This window comes from Pan paniscus, chromosome X, assembly GCF_029289425.2.
Source record: "Pan paniscus chromosome X, NHGRI_mPanPan1-v2.0_pri, whole genome shotgun sequence".
NCBI lineage: Eukaryota > Metazoa > Chordata > Mammalia > Primates > Hominidae > Pan > Pan paniscus.
The window spans coordinates 28,478,941-28,498,899 of record NC_073272.2 but is presented as its reverse complement, the minus strand read 5'-3'; the positions used below and the strand labels follow the sequence as shown (position 1 = coordinate 28,498,899).

General features: G+C 35.1%; 1 pseudogene; it reads right to left on the bottom strand.

Moving 5' to 3' along the window:
- Window positions 1-6,806: 6,806 nt before the first annotated feature.
- LOC100979493 (large ribosomal subunit protein uL30-like) lies at window positions 6,807-10,178 on the bottom strand (annotated as a pseudogene).
- Between the last annotated feature and the right edge of the window lie 9,781 nt (window positions 10,179-19,959).

The following is a 19,959-nucleotide window of genomic DNA, read 5'->3' as shown; positions in this document are numbered from 1 at the left end:
AAAGTGACATGTGGCCACTGTGTGACAGGATGTAGGCCACACACTGGCACCACATTCTCCCTCCTTGGGCACCCAGTAATACTGTCTTTCCTATCCTTCCTCACAGTTAGGTGTGTCTTGGGATAAAGTTCTAGTTGAGTGAGTGTGAATAGGAGTGATAGAGGAATGTGGGAGGAATGTGTTTCCAGGTCTGGCCCACAAATCCTTCCACAAAAGATCCTCACTGCTCTTTTCCCTTCTGCTGGTAGATATTGATGTCCCTGGTGACCATGGAAGCCACACGTTGAAGGCAGCAGGATTTTGTCACCCTGGTTCCCAGAATGACTCTATGTAGCAGAGTTGGCTATATACCCTTGTATCAGCCACACTTCTAGCTTCTGTAAATTTGATGCCTTAACATCTGTCTTCCATGCATATGCCAGACACACCTTGTTGTACACAATTCAATAATATGTCTAAGCCACCTTGTCTTGGCCTCCTGCCTCCCTCATTGCTTCTCCTCCCCTTGGCAATAGCCAATAATCAGTAGCATTTCTGTACACTAACAGTGAACTATCTGAAAAAGAAATCAAGAAGGCAATCTGCCATGACCACCGGCTAAAATCAAAATCACTAAGAGAATAAATTTCAAATGCCTTCACCCCAAAAAAATAAGTATTTTAGGTGACAGGTATGTTAATTAGCTTGATTAAATTATTCCACATTGTTTTAATAAATCATAATATCGCTTTGTATTCTAAATATATACTGCCCTGTAATATGTCAATTTACAATTAAAAATAAAAATTTAAAAAGAAAGGAAAACAATCCCATTTACAATAGAATAAAAAATTCTTAGGAATACATTTAACTAGGGAGGTGAAAAACCTATACACTGAAAACTATAAAACATTGATGAAAGAAACTGAAGAAGACACCAATAAATAGAAAGATATTTCATTTTCATGTATTACAGGATGAATATTGTTAAAATTTCCATAGTACCCAAAGTGATCTACAGATTCAAGGCAATTCCTATAAAAACTCCAATGACATTTTTCACAGAAATAGAAAAATAATCCTATTATTCATATAGCACCACACAACACCCCAAATAGCCAAAGCTGTCTTGAGCAAAAAAGAATAAATCTGGAAGCATTACTCTTCTTGATCTCAAAATATACTACAAAGTTACAGTTATTGAAACAGCAGATTACTGGCATAAAAACAGACATGTGGACCAATGGAACAGAATAGAGACTGCAGAAATAAATCCTTGAATTTACAGTAAATTAATATTTCACAAAGTTGCCAAGAACACACAATGGAGAAAAGATAGCCTCTTTAATAAATGGTGTTGAGAAAACTGAATATCCACGTGCAGAAGAATAAAATTGGACTTTTATCTCACCTGATATACAGAAATAAACTCAAAATGGATTAAAGACTTAAATGTAAGACCTGAAACTATGAAACTCTTAGAAGAAAACATAGAGAAAAGGCTTCTTGACAATAGTTTTGGCAAAGATTTTTTTTTGATATGACTCCAAAATCACAAGCAACAGAAGCAAAAATAGACAAACGGGATTGTGTCAAACTAAAAAGTTTTGCACAGCAAAGAAAATAATCATCAGGGTGGATAGACAACCTATGAAATGAAAGAAAACATTTGGAGACCATACATCTAATAAGGAGCTAATATCTAAAATATATAAGGAACTCAAATAGCTCAATATCAAGAAAACAAATAACGTGATTTTAAAAATGAACATAAAACCAGAATAAATATTTCTCAAAATAAGACATACAAGTGGGTGATATATATTTTTAAATGCTCAATATCACTAATCAACAGGAAATGCAAATTAAAAGCACAGTGAGATCTTAATTCACATCTGTCACAATGACTATTACTAAAAAGAAAAAGACAACCAGTCTTGCTGAGGATGTGGAGGAAAGTGAACCCTTGTACATTGTTGGGGGGAATGTAAATTAGTAAATCCACGATGAAAAACTGCATAGAAGTTTCTCAAAAAATTAAAAATAGGGCTATCAGATGATACAGCAATCCTTCCTCTGGGTATCTATCCAAAGAAAATAAAATTTGCGTGTTGAAGAAATACCTGTACTCTCATGTTCATTGCATTATTTGCAATAGCCAACATATAAAATCAACTTAAGTGTCCATTGACAGATGAACGGATTAAGAAAATGTGACACATACACACACATAGATACATACAATGGAATACTAGTCAGCTTTAAGAAAGCTGACAATGTCATTTGCAACGACATTGATGAATCTGGAGGACATTATGTTAAGTGAAACAAGCTAGGCACAGAAAGACAAACACCGCACGATCTCACTTTTATGAGGAGTCTAAAAAAGTTGAACTGATAAAATGAGAGAGTCAAATGGTGGTTACCAGGGGCTGGATGTAGGGGATGGAAATGGGGAGATACTAGTCAAAGGGTACAAAGTTTCAGTCAGACAAGAGGAATAACCTTTGGAGAACTATTATACAGCATGGTGACTACAGCTAATAATAATGTATTGTGTACTTCAAAATTGCTAAGAGAGTAGATTTTAAATGTTCTTACCACAAAAAATAACGATGAGAGGTGATGGATATGTTAATTATCTTAATTTGATCATCTCACAGTGTATACATACATCAAAACATCACATTGTACACCATAAATATATACAATTTCATTTGTAAATTATACCTTAATAAAGCTGGAAAACTAAAAATATCGTGATAGAATGTAACAAATAAATAGGTGAACAACTATACCATTAGGAAATTTACTATGGAGTAAGCAAAAATGTAGCCATAAGTAGTCTTCAAATATTTGAAAGGGTTGTCATTTTGAGAAGAAAGTAGGAAAGAAAGCATTTGTTTTGAAAAAGATCTAGAATCGGTGGGTTGAAGATAAAGGAAAGCAGGTTTCACTTCAACATGCCAGGCACAATGTCACCAAAGGAATTTTTGCACAGGCTATTCCCTGTGTGTGAAATGTTCTTCCTCAAAGTGACATCATAGTTAACTGTCTCCCTCTTTCAGGTCTTTGTCACATCAATTGTCACCTTCTCAAGGAAACATACTCTAATTACCCTATTTACAATTCTAATCTCTCTTTGGACAGTCCTGTTGCAGTCCTCTTACCTTGCTCTTTTCTTTAATTTTTTTCACTATAAAATGTGCCAAATTTAATATTCTACATGGTTGAGTGTGGCTCCACTAACTACCTGTGGATATTTAAATATAGATACTAATTAACTAAATTTAAATAAAATAAAATAAAGTATTTCTTTAGATGCATTAACCATGTTCCAAGTGCTTAACATATGACTCCTGTCTACCATATTGAACAATGCAGATATTACAAGACATTTCCATAATGACAGAAAGTTCTATTGGACAACACTGTATTATATCATTTAGTACATTTACTGCCCTTCAGCTAGAATGCAAACCCCATGAAGACGTGCCCTAAGAACATAGTAGGCATTCAATAAATATGTTTAATGAATTAATATATGAACAAAATGAGAAGCTGTGGGAAGAATATCAAATGAAACAATCTGGACCTGACCAGATTGTACACAGTACATCCTACATGGTACACAGAAGGCATACAGGAAAATTTGGGCATTTAGAATGAATAAATATGGATGCTGAAAAGAAAATCTATTTATCTAATGCCATTGTAATGGAACGAATATGGAAGGGTCTGATTTATAAATCTCTCTGAAATAAAAAATTTGATAGACCTGTCAAGCCGATGTCAGTTTGATTCAGCATTCTTAGCAGTGAGTTTGGAGACTGCCAGATTTGGAAATCATGGCAGAGATTTGACTTGAGCACCCTAGGGATATGAGCTTATCAAATAATACCATGCAGACAGAAAGCTAAAGAAGTTGAAAAGAGAATTTTGGGAAAGTTCTAACACACAAGATCTTAAGCATATTTTTCCTTGTGTTTTCAATGGTAGATTTCAAAAGGTTGTTTGGAATAAATACCATTTTATTTATTCTTTTAACAAAGTTGCATCATACAAGAGTGACCACAACAAAAAGTTACAAGACATTATGATTCTATAACAATTGCTTCATAAGTATTGGGTCTGTCTCTCATTGTTAATAACTTATAAAGAGAGATATTTATAAGCACAAATGAGGAAACAATGATTCGTATTTTTTTGGTTATTTAATAATTTTAGCAGTACATTTTACTTCTGTTTATTCTTTAACGTTCTTACTTCTAGACTATCTTAAGCACTCTTTTCTTTAATAAACAGACTTCATGTGGAATCAGTAGTGTGAAAAATAGAAGATATTTTAATAAACAAATATGAGACTTACCTTAGCAACAACATTAAAAAGGCACTTGTTAGTGAATACTGTTTTCATTAACATTTGAGGGAATTTTCTGGTATTAAAAGTAAGGGATCTTTGTGTGATATATACACTTTATGGACTCATGTTATCAAAAAAATAATAATACAACAAATGCAAAGGCCAAATCTTGGAAAGAGATTTTGGATAAGAATTGATTGTTCAGCCTGAATCTAGGCTTATCAGTATCAAATAAGGGCCAAGCTGTGCCATCATATATTTTACTCTTTAGTTTCCATTCTAGGGCAATGGAGAGTAGCTATTAAGAGCTTGACTTTTGGTGCTATATTACGTGGTTTCGAACCCTGGTTCTGTAATTTCCTAATTGTACAAATCATACAGGTTACTTTATGACTCTGTTTTAGCTATGTGATGACAAAACAGTATTCTTTCATAACACTGTTTTCAGGCTTACAAATGAGATAGAATAGTGCCTGAAACATTAAATGAACACCAAATAAATGGTAGTGATCCTAAGTTTGCCTTGGGGCCTCTTACTCTTATCTCCAAACTGTTATGTAGACCCCTATATCTTCCAATCATCCACAGAAATTATTTTTATTCCATTTAACTCTTTTAAAATCCCTACTCCTTTTTTGGCTCTTTATCTTTATATGAACAAGTGAACACATCCATTTAAAAAATATTTTGGTGTAAAATCCCTCTCTCAATTATGGTCTAACTGTCCTTTGTATTTAAGCTTATATTCACATATTTCATTATTTCTTCAATTCATAGCAACCGGCTTACACCAAACCCTTATTCATCTCCCCACACACTCTAAATCAGTCACTCTTGTCTCACTAATGACACCAATTACTTCCTAAACACCAAATCAAATGAACACTTTATTGTTTTTATTTTTGTGAAATTTCTAACTTCAATACTATTCATCAGTCTTTCCTTTAGCTCTTTTCCATCAGTCTCCATGATACTGCTCTTCCTGTCTATTTGTCTTTCTGCTTTATTGGTAGCTCTTTCTCATTCAAACATGTTGATTTTTCTTTTACTTATCCCTTATATGCTGGAACATTCTAGTCATCTGTTCTAAGAGCTATTCTCTTTGCAAACAGTGTCTTACACAATGACTCCTGGCCAAATGTGCAGTGGGGACTAAAATTCAGCTTGCTTCTAGAATAAAAAGGCATAAAATATCTGGTTTTGATGAGGATGTTGAACAACAATAACTGTTATATGCTATTGGTGTGAGTGTACATTAACACAACCTCTGTGGAAAAATGCATATGTTTCTATTATTCTCAATATATTAATCTATTTTCTCAAGCCTAGAAACACATAAAATAGTTTCAGATTTGCTAACCCACAAGACTGTGAAAAGTAAGATTCCCAAATTGAGTTTATTATTTTTTATAATTCTGTGTGTTGAAATTTATATACCCTAAAATATAAAGATCTTAACTGTGAGATTTGATGAGCTTTGACAAATGTATACACATGCATACACTGGTGAAACCCACACCTCCGTCAAGATGTACAATATTTCCATCTCCCCACAGATTTTCCTCATCCTCCTTTCCTGTCAACTCCCCAGAACCCTAATAACCACTTTACTAATTTGTTTCCCAATAAGTTAATGTTTTCTGCTCTAGAACTTCATATAAAAAATCATATACTATATACTACTTTGTGTCCAGATTCTTTTGGTCATTGTAATGTTCATGATGTTAAATGTATTTGTAGTTTAGTCCTTTTTCTTGTTGAGTAGTGTACCTTTATATAATACACCATAATCTGTTTATTCATTCTCTTAACAGATATTTGAGTTACATCCAGTTTTTGCTATAGTGAATAAAACTGCTATTAACATTCCTGTACAAATGTTTTAGTGGGAAATAAAAAATTTTTCTTTTGGGTAAATACCTAGAAGTTGAATTACTTCATCATAGGATATGCATAGGTTTAACTTCATTAGAAACTTTCACACAGTTTTAAAAATGGTTGTGCCATTTTTAAAACAAAACAAAAGAAAAAACATTGCATTTGATTTCCTTCAGTTGCTCTCTATACTCTTCAATATTTGGTGATGTCAGACTTTTTCACTGTAGCCATTATTCATGTATGGCTGCATTGTGATGTCCCTGTTCAATCCTTTTGCCTATCGTATATAATTACTTTGCTGAGTTAGTGAAATTATTTATATATTCTGCATACCAATGTTTTGTCACATACAAAATGTGCACATAATGTCTCCAGGTCTGTGGTTTATGAATTAATTTTCTTAATTGTATCTCTTGATGAGAAAATGTTTTAATTTCAATTATATCTAAGGTATAATTTTTTGTCTGTGATGGTTATTGTTTCATGTCTTGCTAAGAAATCTTTGCCTACTTCAAGTTAGTAAAGATATACGTTTTCTTCATGAAGCTTTATATGTCTGGCTTTTTTTCTTAATTTGAGTGCAGGTACTGTTTATTAACCGACCAGCTTAGAAAAATAATCATGGTAGACACCTTAGTTCATTCTTCTAATAAGCCTGTTGATATCATCCTCCCTGTTGCCAGCATCGCCACCTTCTACAAAATGGGTGGTCTTTTTCTTCATTCAGCCTCATGGAGAAGATAATTTGAAGGGCCACAGGAAGTTATTTGCTTCTTTGAAGCGTTTTCCAACAGTATAGATCTCATAAATCAGATCCTCCATGCAGATGATGCCATATTTACCAAGAGATCGAGCAATCAAAACATTATCTGTCAAAGCAATTCGCTTCTTACTGATTTTGCCATAACCATGCTTGTAGATTAGTTCATTTACTGACTTCAGATTTGGGTACCCACAGGCAATATATGGCTCTACAATCCTCAGCATGTTAACTGAAACCTTGTTGAGCTTCACAAAGGTCCATTGAAGATTTGACGAAGACGAAGAAGCTGCAACACCTTTCGGACCTTTGGGCTCAGACCATCGATACCTCTGATTCTGATAACAAACACCAATTTGGGTTCTGCAGGTATATAGAAGTTGCCAGCTTTTCTTGCTATCCTTGCCATTCGAATTTCAGTTCTGTACTTCTGCCTATATTCCTTGTGATAGTGCTTCGCTTTTTCTTTTCTTTTCTTTTATTTATACTTTAAGTTTTAGGGTACATGTGCACAATGTGCAGGTTAGTTACATATGTATACATTTGCCATGCTGGTGCGCTGCACCCATTAACTCGTCATCTAGCATTAGGTATATCTCCCAAAGCTATCCCTCCCCCCCCCGACCCCACAACAGTCCCCAGAGTGTGATGTTCCCCTTCCTGTGTCCATGTGTTCTCATTGTTCAATTCCCACCTATGAGTGAGAATATGTGGTGTTTGGTTTTTTTGTTCTTGCGATAGTTTACTGAGAATGATGATTTCCAGTTTCATCCATGTCCCTACAAAGGACATGAACTCATCATTTTTATGGCTGCATAGTATTCCATGGTGTATATGTGCCACATTTTCTTAATCCAGTCTATCATTGTTGGACATTTGGGTTGGTTCCAAGTCTTTGCTATTGTGAATAGTGCTGCAATAAACATACGTGTGCATGTGTCTTTATAGCAGCATGATTTATAGTCCTTTGGGTATATACCCAGTAATGGGATGGCTAAACCAGGAAGAAGTTGAATCTCTGAATAGACCAATAACAGGAGCTCAAATTGTGGCAATAATCAATCGCTTACCAACCAAAAAGAGTCCAGGACCAGATGGATTCACAGCCGAATTCTACCAGAGGTACAAGGAGGAACTGGTACCATTCCTTCTGAAACTATTCCAATCAATAGAAAAAGAGGGACTCCTCCCTAACTCATTTTATGAGGCCAGCATCATCCTGATACCAAAGCCGGGCAGAGACACAACCAAAAAAGAGAATTTTAGACCAATATCCTTGATGAACATTGATGCAAAAATCCTCAATAAGATACTGGCAAACCGAATCCAGCAGCACATCAAAAAGCTTATCCACCATGATCAAGTGGGCTTCATCCCTGGGATACAAGGCTGGTTCAATATACGCAAATCAATAAATGTAATCCAGCATATAAACAAAACCAAAGACAAAAACCACATGATTATCTCAATAGATGCAGAAAAGGCCTTTGACAAAATTCAACAACCCTTCATGCTAAAAACTCTCAATAAATTAGGTATTGATGGGACGTATCTCAAAATAATAAGAGCTATCTATGACAAACCCACAGCCAATATCATACTGAATGGGCAAAAACTGGAAGCATCCCCTTTGAAAAGTGCTTCGCTTTTTCATAGATAAGCTTCCTCCTTGCCTTTCGAAGCAGCTTTTGGGCAAACTTCTTTCTCAGGCGCTTGATCTTCAGCTCTGTGAAATTTCTTCACTTTTTCTTAAGGGTTTCTGGCACAGCAGGAACCTTCTTCTTCGTCTCTTCTATACCCTCCGTGGTTCCAGCCAAAAACAGAGGTGTGTCTGGCTTTTTTATATTTAGGTATATAAATCACATTATGTCAATTTTTGTGGAGATTGTGAGGTAACGGTAAAAGTTTATGGATTTTCCATATCCTAGTTATTCCAACACCATCTGTTGATTATACTTTCCTACTGATGTGTGTATGTGTGTGTGCATGTGCACAAATGCCCATGTGTATGCCTAGGTCAAAAAATCAATTATTTGTCTAAGTGAGGGTATATATATGCACTACTCATTCTATTTCATTCAACTGTTGTCTATCATTATGCCATGATTACCATAACTTTACATGGTCTTAAAGTCAAGTAGTATAAAATCCCCCAATGAAATTATGCTTTCCATTATTATTTAAGTAATTCTAAGTCCTCTTACAACCCTATATACATTTTATATTTCAAAGTGTTAATTTCTACAAAATATACCCTGCTGTGATTATTATCTAGATTGAAATTAATCTATATATCAATTGGAGAGAATTGACAATTTGACAATATTGAATCTTCCAGTCCCATAGACATGACATCTATCTTCATTTATTCAAGTCTTCATTAATTTTTCTCATGTTTTGTTGTTTTAATGGAAGAGTTTTAAATATCTTCTATAAAATTATCCGTATTTTAAGTATTTCCATGTTGTAAATGGATTTTTTTCCATTTTTCATTACGAGTGTATAAAAGCATAAGTCATATTTTCATATCAATCCTGTATCCTGTGTTCTTGCTGAAATCACTTCTTTTTTGTAATACTTTTAAAATATATTCCTTAGACTTTTCTACAAAAATATTCAGGTAATCTGTGAATAAATACAGTTTCATTCTCTTCTAGTTTTTATGCCTTCTATTTCATTTTTTGTTCTCCACTACTTAGTAACTTTGGTGCAAATTGAATAGAGAGCCAAATCTGCCTTCTTCTCAACCATAGGGGAAAAGCATCCAATATTTCCTCATTGCATATAATGTAAGCTGTAGCTTTTCGGAACATGTAGGGCGTTTTCTCTTGAGTACGAGTCACATTTCTCTGTTTCCACACATAATTAGCAACATTTTAAAATAGTGTGCACATTGTAAATGAGATGTAGATTCGGGATTCTGATCTCTCTCTCTCTCTCTCTCTTATTTTTTGTCATAGCTGCAAGTTAATTTGAACGAATTAAATCCCAACTTGATACCTGCCCATACCAAACCCCTCAACTCCCACCTCCATGACAGATGACAGCTGAAACTATTCAATTCTTTCAGCCTTACAGATGTTTTATTTTCCCCAACCCATGCCAAATTCAGGGGCTGTTGAGTAACGTAGGCAGAATTTGTATATATATTTGGGGACTCGTCCTTATGTGGCTCACTCCTTCCAGAACTTCCTCCATCGTATTCAGCTATTCTGGAACCCCCAAACTCTGTCTTCTCACTCCTGAAGCCAGTAACCAACGGAAGTATTCTTTAGTTCCAGAAGCCTCACCAAAATAGGGGTGTGCCCTCAAGCAAGAAGGCTTATTACCCAGGAATTTTACCCAAAGCCCTTCACTTTCCTCCAGTTTTTATTCAATTTTGGCCATTCTGTAGTGCCTTCAAGTAATCTTTGCACAAGAATTTATAATATTTTTTCTGTAAGAAAGTTATTCTGAAAGAAGCTATTTGACCATTACTGGAAGGGAAACTAGAGTTACTGATTTATTTCTTTACAGTTAATTATTTGTTCAAACTAACCTAATATATTGTTTATTAATTTATTATATAATGTTTTCTGTTATTTGGTCTGAGTTCCCTGCGTCTTCCATTATATTATCCTAAATTTTGTGTAAGTTTTTCATTTTATCTGAAAAACTATCTCAAAACTTATTTGAGGAGACAAGTACTATGTATATTAGTGTCATTCATGCCATGCCCCAATCACTAAGTTGCACATGACATATGTTCATTAAATAGACATTCTTTGGGTTTACTTCCAGAACTTAAATGTTTTCTATATAAACAATTTCTGATATTATTTTTAACTATCAGAATCACATTTCACAAGAGATGAGTGTACCAGAAGAAAAAAATAGGTCCATCTCAAAATATGTACGTTATCTCTTTATTCTTTGTGATATGAATATTGCTGAGGAATTAATAGAGTAATAGGTTATCAGTCTTGATATCAATATTAAAGGTCATCTGTTTCAACCGATTCAGACTTCTTGATTCAATCTCATTTAGAGAATGGATTTTATCCAAAGATAAATCATTACTATCAAAATGTTCTCTCCACATGTGCATTAAAATGCAAATACTGAAATTCAAATTACCAGTTGCCTTCTTGTGGTTTAATAATCATAACATTTTTATTTCCAGGTCAAATGCCATGGATTTCAACTCATAAGATTATGAAATGAGTTGAGTTAGTGTGTGTGCTGGAATGAATGCGGGGGTGATAATGGATCAAGCTAAGTGAAGTTGTAAAAATAAAATCATGCCAGAGTGAAGAAGAGTTAAAATATGCTGAATTCCTTTCCATTTGGGGTTTAATATTCGTTCAGCTCATTAAGTAGAGAATGGATTAGGCTAATCCCAACTGTAATTATACATTCTATCAGGCATATAAAGGTAAACTAGAGAGTGAGTCTGCATTGCCATAAAATTCAGGTTTGAGATAATCAGCACAACAGAATTAATCTGTCAATGAATGACATTCATTATGTGGCATAAGCCTAAAGCAGATGCAAGTAACTCAATGATGGCTGTATAGTAGACATCAAGAAACAAATAGATTTAGCTAACTTCTCAAGTTTTAGGAAAATATTTACGTGGTAATTCTACTGACAGGCTTTTAGATAATACACATTGAAGCTAGAAACCACTATTTTTTGTTTTAACCTCTAGGGGAAGCGAGTAGAAATCAGAGTACAAATCAAGATGATCATGTTAGAATACTATGTTCTTTTTTGTTTTGTTTTGTTTTGTTGTTGTTGTTGTTGTTGTTGGCGGCTGTTTGTTTGTTTGAGACCGAGTCTCGCTCTGTCACCAGGCTGGAGTGCAGTGGCGTGATCTCGGCTCTCTGCAACCTCCGACTCCTTGGTTCAAGCAATTCTCCTGCCTCAGCCTCCAGAGTAGCTGGGATTACAGGCACGCACCACCACGCCCAGCTAATTTTTGTATTTTTAGTAGAGATGGGGTTTCACCTTGTTGGCCAGGATGAGAATACTATATTCTTTAAAAGTGTACATGTGAGACTAAATGTTAGATTTCTATCCTTGATTTGGTGACTCTTTAGAATGAGTTTGTATTTCTCAATTTATGAAGCAAGAATTAAAACAAAGACAAATTTATTATTTTGGCTCTAATTTGTCAAAATACTATGTTATTACAGTTTTTACACTGATCAGGATGCAAAATTCAAAAATAGTTTAGAAATTTGTATCTTCACCTGTTCTCTTTTTTCACCCATATCATATACCATTTCTCAATCAGTGTGGCAGTTGAGTCAGATATCTTTCTGGTACTCTGTTATAATTCCTAACCTTGTTTAGTGACTACTTCCAGTCCATTTCAAATGTCCACCAACATTATCCTATTTCAGGTCCTACCTCAAACTGATACAACTCAAGATTTCAGGAAAGTTCAATGAAAAAAAATGAGAAAGGATTAAACAGAGAGTATGTGTAAGGGAGTTATTATAATGTTGTACAGAAGAATCTAATCTAAGTAAAATGAAAAGTAAAGATATTATAGTGGGTTGAGAGAAGTGGAAGAAAACATACAAACCTGGTAGATTGTTGGTCCTCGTAAGGTCAAAGAATTGTTGAAGTCAGGGTACTGGAAGAAGTAGTCTTTAGAGAGTACCACATTTTCTTTGTCCAATCAATTGTTGATGAAGACTTAGGTTGAGTCCATGACTTTACTATTATATATAGTGCTGCAATAAACATACAAGTGCCGGCATCTTTTTGATATAACAATTTCTTTTACTTTGGGTAGATACCCAGTAATGGAATTGCTGGATTGAATGGTAGTTCTATTTTTAGTTCCTTGAGAAATCCTCATACTGTTTTCCATAGAGGTTGTGTACTAGTGTACCTTCCCACCAACAGTGTATAATTATTCCCTTTTATCCACATTCTCCCTGACGTCAAAAAAGTTATTTTTTGACTTTTTATTTTTTGAGACAGGGTATCACTCTGTTGCCCAGGCTGGAATGCAGTGGCATGATCATGGCTCACTGCAGCTTCGACCTCTCCAGGCTCAGGTGATCCTCCCACCTCAACCTCCTAAGTAGCTGGGACTACAGGTGCTTTCCACCACGCCCAGTTAATTTTTGTATTTTTTGTAGAGATAGGGTTTTGCCATGTTGCCTAGGCTGGTCTCGACCTCCTGGACTTAAGTGATATGCCCACATTATCCTCCCAAAGTCCTGGGATTACAGGCTTGAGGCACTGTGCCTAGCCTTTGACTTTTAGTAAGAGCCATTCTGACTGGTGTGAGATGGTATCCCGTTGTGGTTTTAATTTTCTCTGATGATTAGTGGTATTGAGCATTTTTCATGTTTGTTGGCTTTTAGTATGTCTTCTTTTGAGAAATGGCTGTTCAGTGCTTTCCCCACTTTTTTAATGGGGCATTTTGGTTCTTATTTTTTCTCGTTGATTTTTTTGAGTTCCTGATAGATTCTGGGTATTAGTCCTTTGGCAGACGCTGATATGGTTTGGCTCCGTGTCCCCACACAAACCTCATGTCCATTTGTAATACCCAGTGTTGAGGGAGGGACATAGTGGGAGGTGATTGGATCATGGGGGTGGATTTCCCCCTTGCTATTCTCGTGAGAGTCAGTGAGTTCTCACAAGATCAGGTTGTTTAAAAGTGTGGCACTTTCCCTTTTGCTCTATTCCTCTTGCTCCAGCCATGTAGGTCATGCTGGCTTCCCCTTCACCTTCTGCCCTGCTTGTAAGTTTCCTGAGGCCTCCCCAAGCCATGCCTCCTGTACAGCCTGCGGAACTATGAGCCAATTAAACCTCTTTTCTTCATAGATTATCCAGTCTCAGGTAGTTTTTTATAGCAGTGTGAGAACATACTAATACACATGCATAGTTTGCAAACATTTTTCTCCCATTCTATAGGTTGTGTTTACTCTGTCAGTTGTTTCTGTTGCTGTGCAGAGAGAAGCTCTTTACTTTAATTGAGATCCATTTGTCTATTTTTGGTTTTGTTGCATTTGCTTTTGAGGTCTTAATCATAAAGTATTTGTTAGGCTAATGTCCAGAAGGTTATTTCCTAGGTTTTCTTCTAGCATTTTTATGGTTTTAGGTCTTACATTTAAGTCCTTAATCCATCTTAAGTTTATTTTTCTATATGGTAAGGAAACTTTTTTTGAGCATGGATAAGCATACACAGGTAATGACTAAATTAGTATGTGATTATAGAATGATTGGCTGAGGAGAAGCTCATGGATGAAAAGGAGGCTTAGAAACAGAGTACCTAGGGTAAAGAGTTATCTATATTGACATCAAAGTTGCCAATAGTTATGAGAGGTTTCGTTGAGAGTGTCATGCATACGGTAAATGAGTAAACAGAGTTGTGTATGTATGAGTGAACAATTGAATATATGCATGTATATATGTATGCATGTATGTATTTAAGGTTGAGTTCAAATACAGTGTTGGTCTAATTTAGTCTTAGTTGGTGCATTTAAGAATTTTTAATCATGCTGCTATAAAGACACATGCACACGTATGTTTATTGCGGCATTATTCACAATAGCAAAGACTTGGAACCAACCCAAATGTCCAACAATGATAGACTGGATTAAGAAAATGTGGCACATACACACCATGGAATACTATGCAGCCATAAAAAATGATGAGTTCATATCCTTTGTAGGGACATGGATGAAATTGGAAACCATCATTCTCAGTAAACTATCGCAAGAACAAAAAACCAAACACCGCATATTCTCACTCATAGGTGGGAATTGAACAATGAGATCACATGGACACAGGAAGGGGAATATCATACTCTGGGGACTGTGGTGGGGAGGGGGGAGGTGGGAGGGATAGCATTGGGAGATATACCTAATGCTAGATGACGAGTTAGTGGGTGCAGCGCACCAGCATGGCACATGTATACATATGTAACTAACCTGCACAATGTGCACATGTACCCTAAAACTTAAAGTATAATTAAAAAAAAAAAAAAGAATTTTTTAAAAAACAATTCAAAAGCACAACCACTCTCCTGGTCCCAATCATATACTGTTTTGTATTGTGATGAAATTAGTACATGTTTTACCTTTTCTCCTTCAAGAAAATCATAACGGCTAATTCTTTCAATCTTCCAAAGCTATTTTACATCAGAAATACATTTTTAAAATTTCAACTTTTATTTTAGATACAGGAGGTACGTGTGCAGTTTGTTACATGGAATATACATTTGAGATGAGGAATTAAGCGGAGAGACAGCTTTTAAGTGGTAACACTTATTTTCATCACATATTAACATTTGGGGCAAAGCTGGTAAGCATATATCAAGTGGGATTATTTTTAAAGCATACTGTTACTTCAGGCTTATTGACTATATTAGTCAGGGATCTCTAGAGGGACAGAACTAATGGAATATATATATGTACACAAAGGGAAGTCTATTAAGTATTAACTCACCCAATCACAAGGTTCCACAAAAGGCCATCTGCAGGCCGAAGAGCAAGGAGAGCGAGTCCGAATTCTAAAACTGAATAACTTGGAGTCCAATGTTCAAGGGCAGGAAGTATCCAGCATGGGAGAAAGTTGTGGGCTGGGAAGCTGGGCCAGTCTCTTTTTCCACATTTTTCTATCTGCTTATATTCTAGCTATGCTGGAAGCTGATTAGATTATGCCCACCCAGATTAAGGGTGGGTCTGCCTTTCCCAGCCCACTGACTCAAATGTTAGTCTCCTTTGGCAACACCCTCACAGACACACCCAGGTTCAATACTTTGTATCCTTCCATCCAATCAAGTTGATACTCAGTATTAATCATCACATTGACCTTTCAGCTCTGGCCTGATGTTGTGCAAAGTGTTCTGCATGTACACCATCATTCCAATCAGTTTTCTCTAACTTGGTTTCTTATATTTTTATAACTACACCATGATTTTTAGTAACTTAACCATGATGCAGCTACCACCGTAAACCAATTCTAGAACATTCTAGTTCCCTCAATAGGTTCCCTCATGCCCATTTAAAGTTAATCCCCAATATTAACCCCTGCCCCAGGTAATCATTAATCTGTCTGTCTCTGTAAATTTGTTTTTTTCTAGGCATTTTATACAAATGAAATCTTACAATATGTGGTCTCTTGTGTTTGGCTTTTTTCACATAACATGTTTTTGAGGTTCAGCCATAATGCTGCACATTTCAGTACTTCATTTTCATTTACTGCTGAATAGTATTCTATCATATGGATATACCACATTTTGTCTCCATTGGATATTTAGGTTGTTCCCAGTATGGGGCTAATATGAATGAACCTGCTGTGAATATTTTTGTACACATCTTTCTGTAGATATATGCTTTCATTTATCTTGAATAGATATCTAGGAATAAAATTGCTCAGTGGCATGGAGCCATTGGTATTCTTAAAGATAGATTTTGTTTTCTACAGCAGGAAAGATGTTGATTGTATTTAAATAAACCAAATCCATCTTGACATACTGTCCCAGATACAGAGCTCCTATCTAAAGATGTAGCTAGAAATTTCTATATATTATACTAGATAATATATAAAACATGATATACTATATAATATGAGAGAACTTCAAAATGTTTATGTAAATGCATATTATTAAAAAACTATGCATGGGTTTCAAATTTTGTTTAAACCCAAATAAACTCGTGCTAACATGTTATAACTTTTCTGAATAGGATCTTCTTTGAGGCACCAAGAAGGGTAAGACATCAGTTTGAAAACAGCCCCTATCAGAGCAACATGAATGCTGCTACAATTGAAGTAAAAAAGACATTACATTTATGATGAAGCTTGAGTGAAAAAATGGTGAAATAATTGATACTTTATGAAACGTTTATGAGGACAAAGCCCCAAATAAATCAGCAGTTTGCAAATGGATAACTCCTTTTAAGAAGGAATGAGACAATGCCAAAGATGAAGTCTGCAGAAGTAGAACATCCACATCCATTTGGGAGGAAAGAATTTATCTTTTTGTTCCCCAATTGAAGAGGACCAGTGATTAACAGAATAAACAATAGCCAACCCATAGACATCTCAATTAGTTCAGCTTACACAATTCAGACTGCAAAATTAAAGTTCAGCAGACTTGCCACTCAATGGGTGCCAAAATCGTTGTGCCCAGATCAGCTGAAGACAGGAGCAGAGCTTTCAATGGGAATTTTAAACAAGTGAGATACAACATACTGAAGCATTTCTTCAAAGAACAGGAGGAGATGAAACATGGCTTTACCAGTATGATCCTGAAGACAAAGCACAATCACAACAATGGCTACCAAGAAGTGGAAGTGATCCAGTTAGAGCAAAAGCAGACTGGTCAAGAGCAAAGGCCAGGGCAACACAGAGGATGCTCAAGGCATTTTGCTTGTTGACTTTCTGGAAGGCCAAACAATGATGACATCTGTTTATTATGAGAGTGTTTTCAGAAGATTAGCCAGAGCTTGAGCAGAAAAACACCCAGAAAACTTCACCAGAGTCTTTCTCCATCATGACAATGCTCCTGGTCATTCCTCTCATCAAACAATGGCAATTTTGTGAGAATTTCAATGGGAAATCATTAGGCATTCACCTTATAGTCCTAACTTAGCACTTTCTGACTTCTTTTTGTTTTCCAATCTTAAAAAATCCTTAAACGGCACCCAGTTTTCTTCAGTTAAAATATTTTTTAAAAGAATGCATTGACATGGTTAAATTCCCAGACCCTCTGTTCTTTAGGGGTGGATTAAATAGCTGGTATCATTGCTTACAAAAGTGTCTTTAATTTGATGAAGCTTATGTTAGAAATAGGTTTCTATTTTTTATTTTTATCTTTTCATTTCATTTTCCACAAACTTTTGAAGTCTCTTCACATATAAGTAATACATTATGACATATTATATAAACCATACATTACAAAATATATATACACCCACATATCTTATTTAATGGAAATGAATTGTTACTTGTCTTTTGTTTTTACAGCTGAAGGAAAGGATCTTGGTACTATGAGAGTCAAAGGTTGTGGAATTAAATGTTTTGAACTATCTGCTCTGGCTTCCCTGGGGAAATGTGTAAGTCATTATTAGAAGTTGAATATGACTTAGCTAGACAAAGGGTAACTTAGAATAACGTTTCAGAATGTGAGAGTCCCTGTGACAGGAAGCAGCATGAAGATTTTGAAGAATGGAAAGAAAGACAATGTGGCTGGTGTATGGCCTAGGAGAAGACCAGGTGAGTGTAGGCCATCAAAGTTTTGGTCTTGTTCCTAAAATCAGTGAGAATCACTGAAGGAATTTTAGCAGACAGAGGAGAAAATCAGATACTCTCTGCACTGGAAAATAATAATTGGTCAAGATTTGTAGTGAATTCTTAGAGACCATTTATAATCTAGCTGATTTTTTTTCACCTAGATATTTTATTCATAAGATATTTATCATGTTGATGTACTGAACAGGAAAACATACTGGTGATTGCTGGTTTGTTATGTGCCCTGTACTCAAGGAGGGCATTGGTAGAAACACAATGAGTATTCCCTAAATATTTGACAACAGATCAATTAGCAAAAATGGTCATGAAAATGTAAAATCAGTTACAAAGCATGAAAACAAATACATAAACTTTGTAATTCATATAATTGTATACTTCACAATGAACAGAACAAAGCTATACTAGGAACTCTTGGCTATATGCAATATTGTCCTTTGGGTAACTTTAATTTACAAACATTTCCATATATATATATAATTATTGATGATAATAATAACATTATTGACTACCACTTCTTTAATGTCAACTGTGCTAGCTACTCAAACTACTTTACATAGCTTACTCTCAAAATAACACTATCGAGTAGTCATTTTTAACCCTATTTATAAGATGAGAAAACTAAGGTTCAGCAAGATGAATTGTCTTACGCAAAGTCTCACAGGTAATAAAATGGAATGGGCTTTCCAGCAGTGTTCCATGTATAACCACAGGAAGTATCCTTACCAGATATACTGTTTTGCCCCCTCCTAAGCACTTTGTAAAGCATATGTTTTATATTCCAAAAGCATTTCTATAAAAATAGAATCTAAATCAGAAGCCGAGCTTTTATTACACTTCTTCGCGCTCTCTACCTTGGATGAAGTAATGCGTACAAAGAAAATATAGTAACCTATGCTGTCATTTATAAGTAAATGGACCTTTAGAAGCGAGAAATTTTTTTCCCTTCCTGCCTATCAGTTTGACAAGGCCAACTATTTAATTGGCAATTTGTTATATGTTTAAAATTTATCTTAAGGTTATAAAATTGGGAAAAGATGAATAGAATGAAAGGCAAATGACTTCCAGATGAAATAAGATGGAAGCACTCAAGGTAAAGAAAGGAATTATGCTGGATTCTACAATTAAAAGGAAATAATGCACTGTCTATATTAAAGATAAGATTGTATTTACATCACATGATATCCCTCCATGTTCCTCTATATGTTAATATTATTCCAAGAATAGAATATTTCTTGCTGTCACTTAAGAAAAACAGATTTTTCCCAGATTTAGCAATGGATTTTAGAAGCTGAAAATCATAAAACTTATTGACTTTTCATCTAATGATATTCATGGTCATAAACTAGGCAATATTCCTGATGAGAAAAAAATTACTCATTGTGGCTCTTGCTTCCTTTTTTATTAAAAGAAATATATATAGTGCTTGAAACACAAGTTAATTTTAAAATTCTATGTTAGACTTTGCCAGTGGGCTTTTATGCAAATGGCCAGTTGCAGACATAACTAAACAAGAGAGAAACATGCTAACAGAGTTCACTTCAGCAATGCCAATGAATGTTCCTTGTGACACTAAATAATGACAGATGGTTACCTCCTTAGTGACAGTTGCTAACTAAAATGGCCTGACCCTTAAAAAAGAGCACTTTCCTAATGACATGAGTGCCCTTTTCTAAAAATTATTTGGACATCATCCTTTTTGTAATCAAACTATTAATGT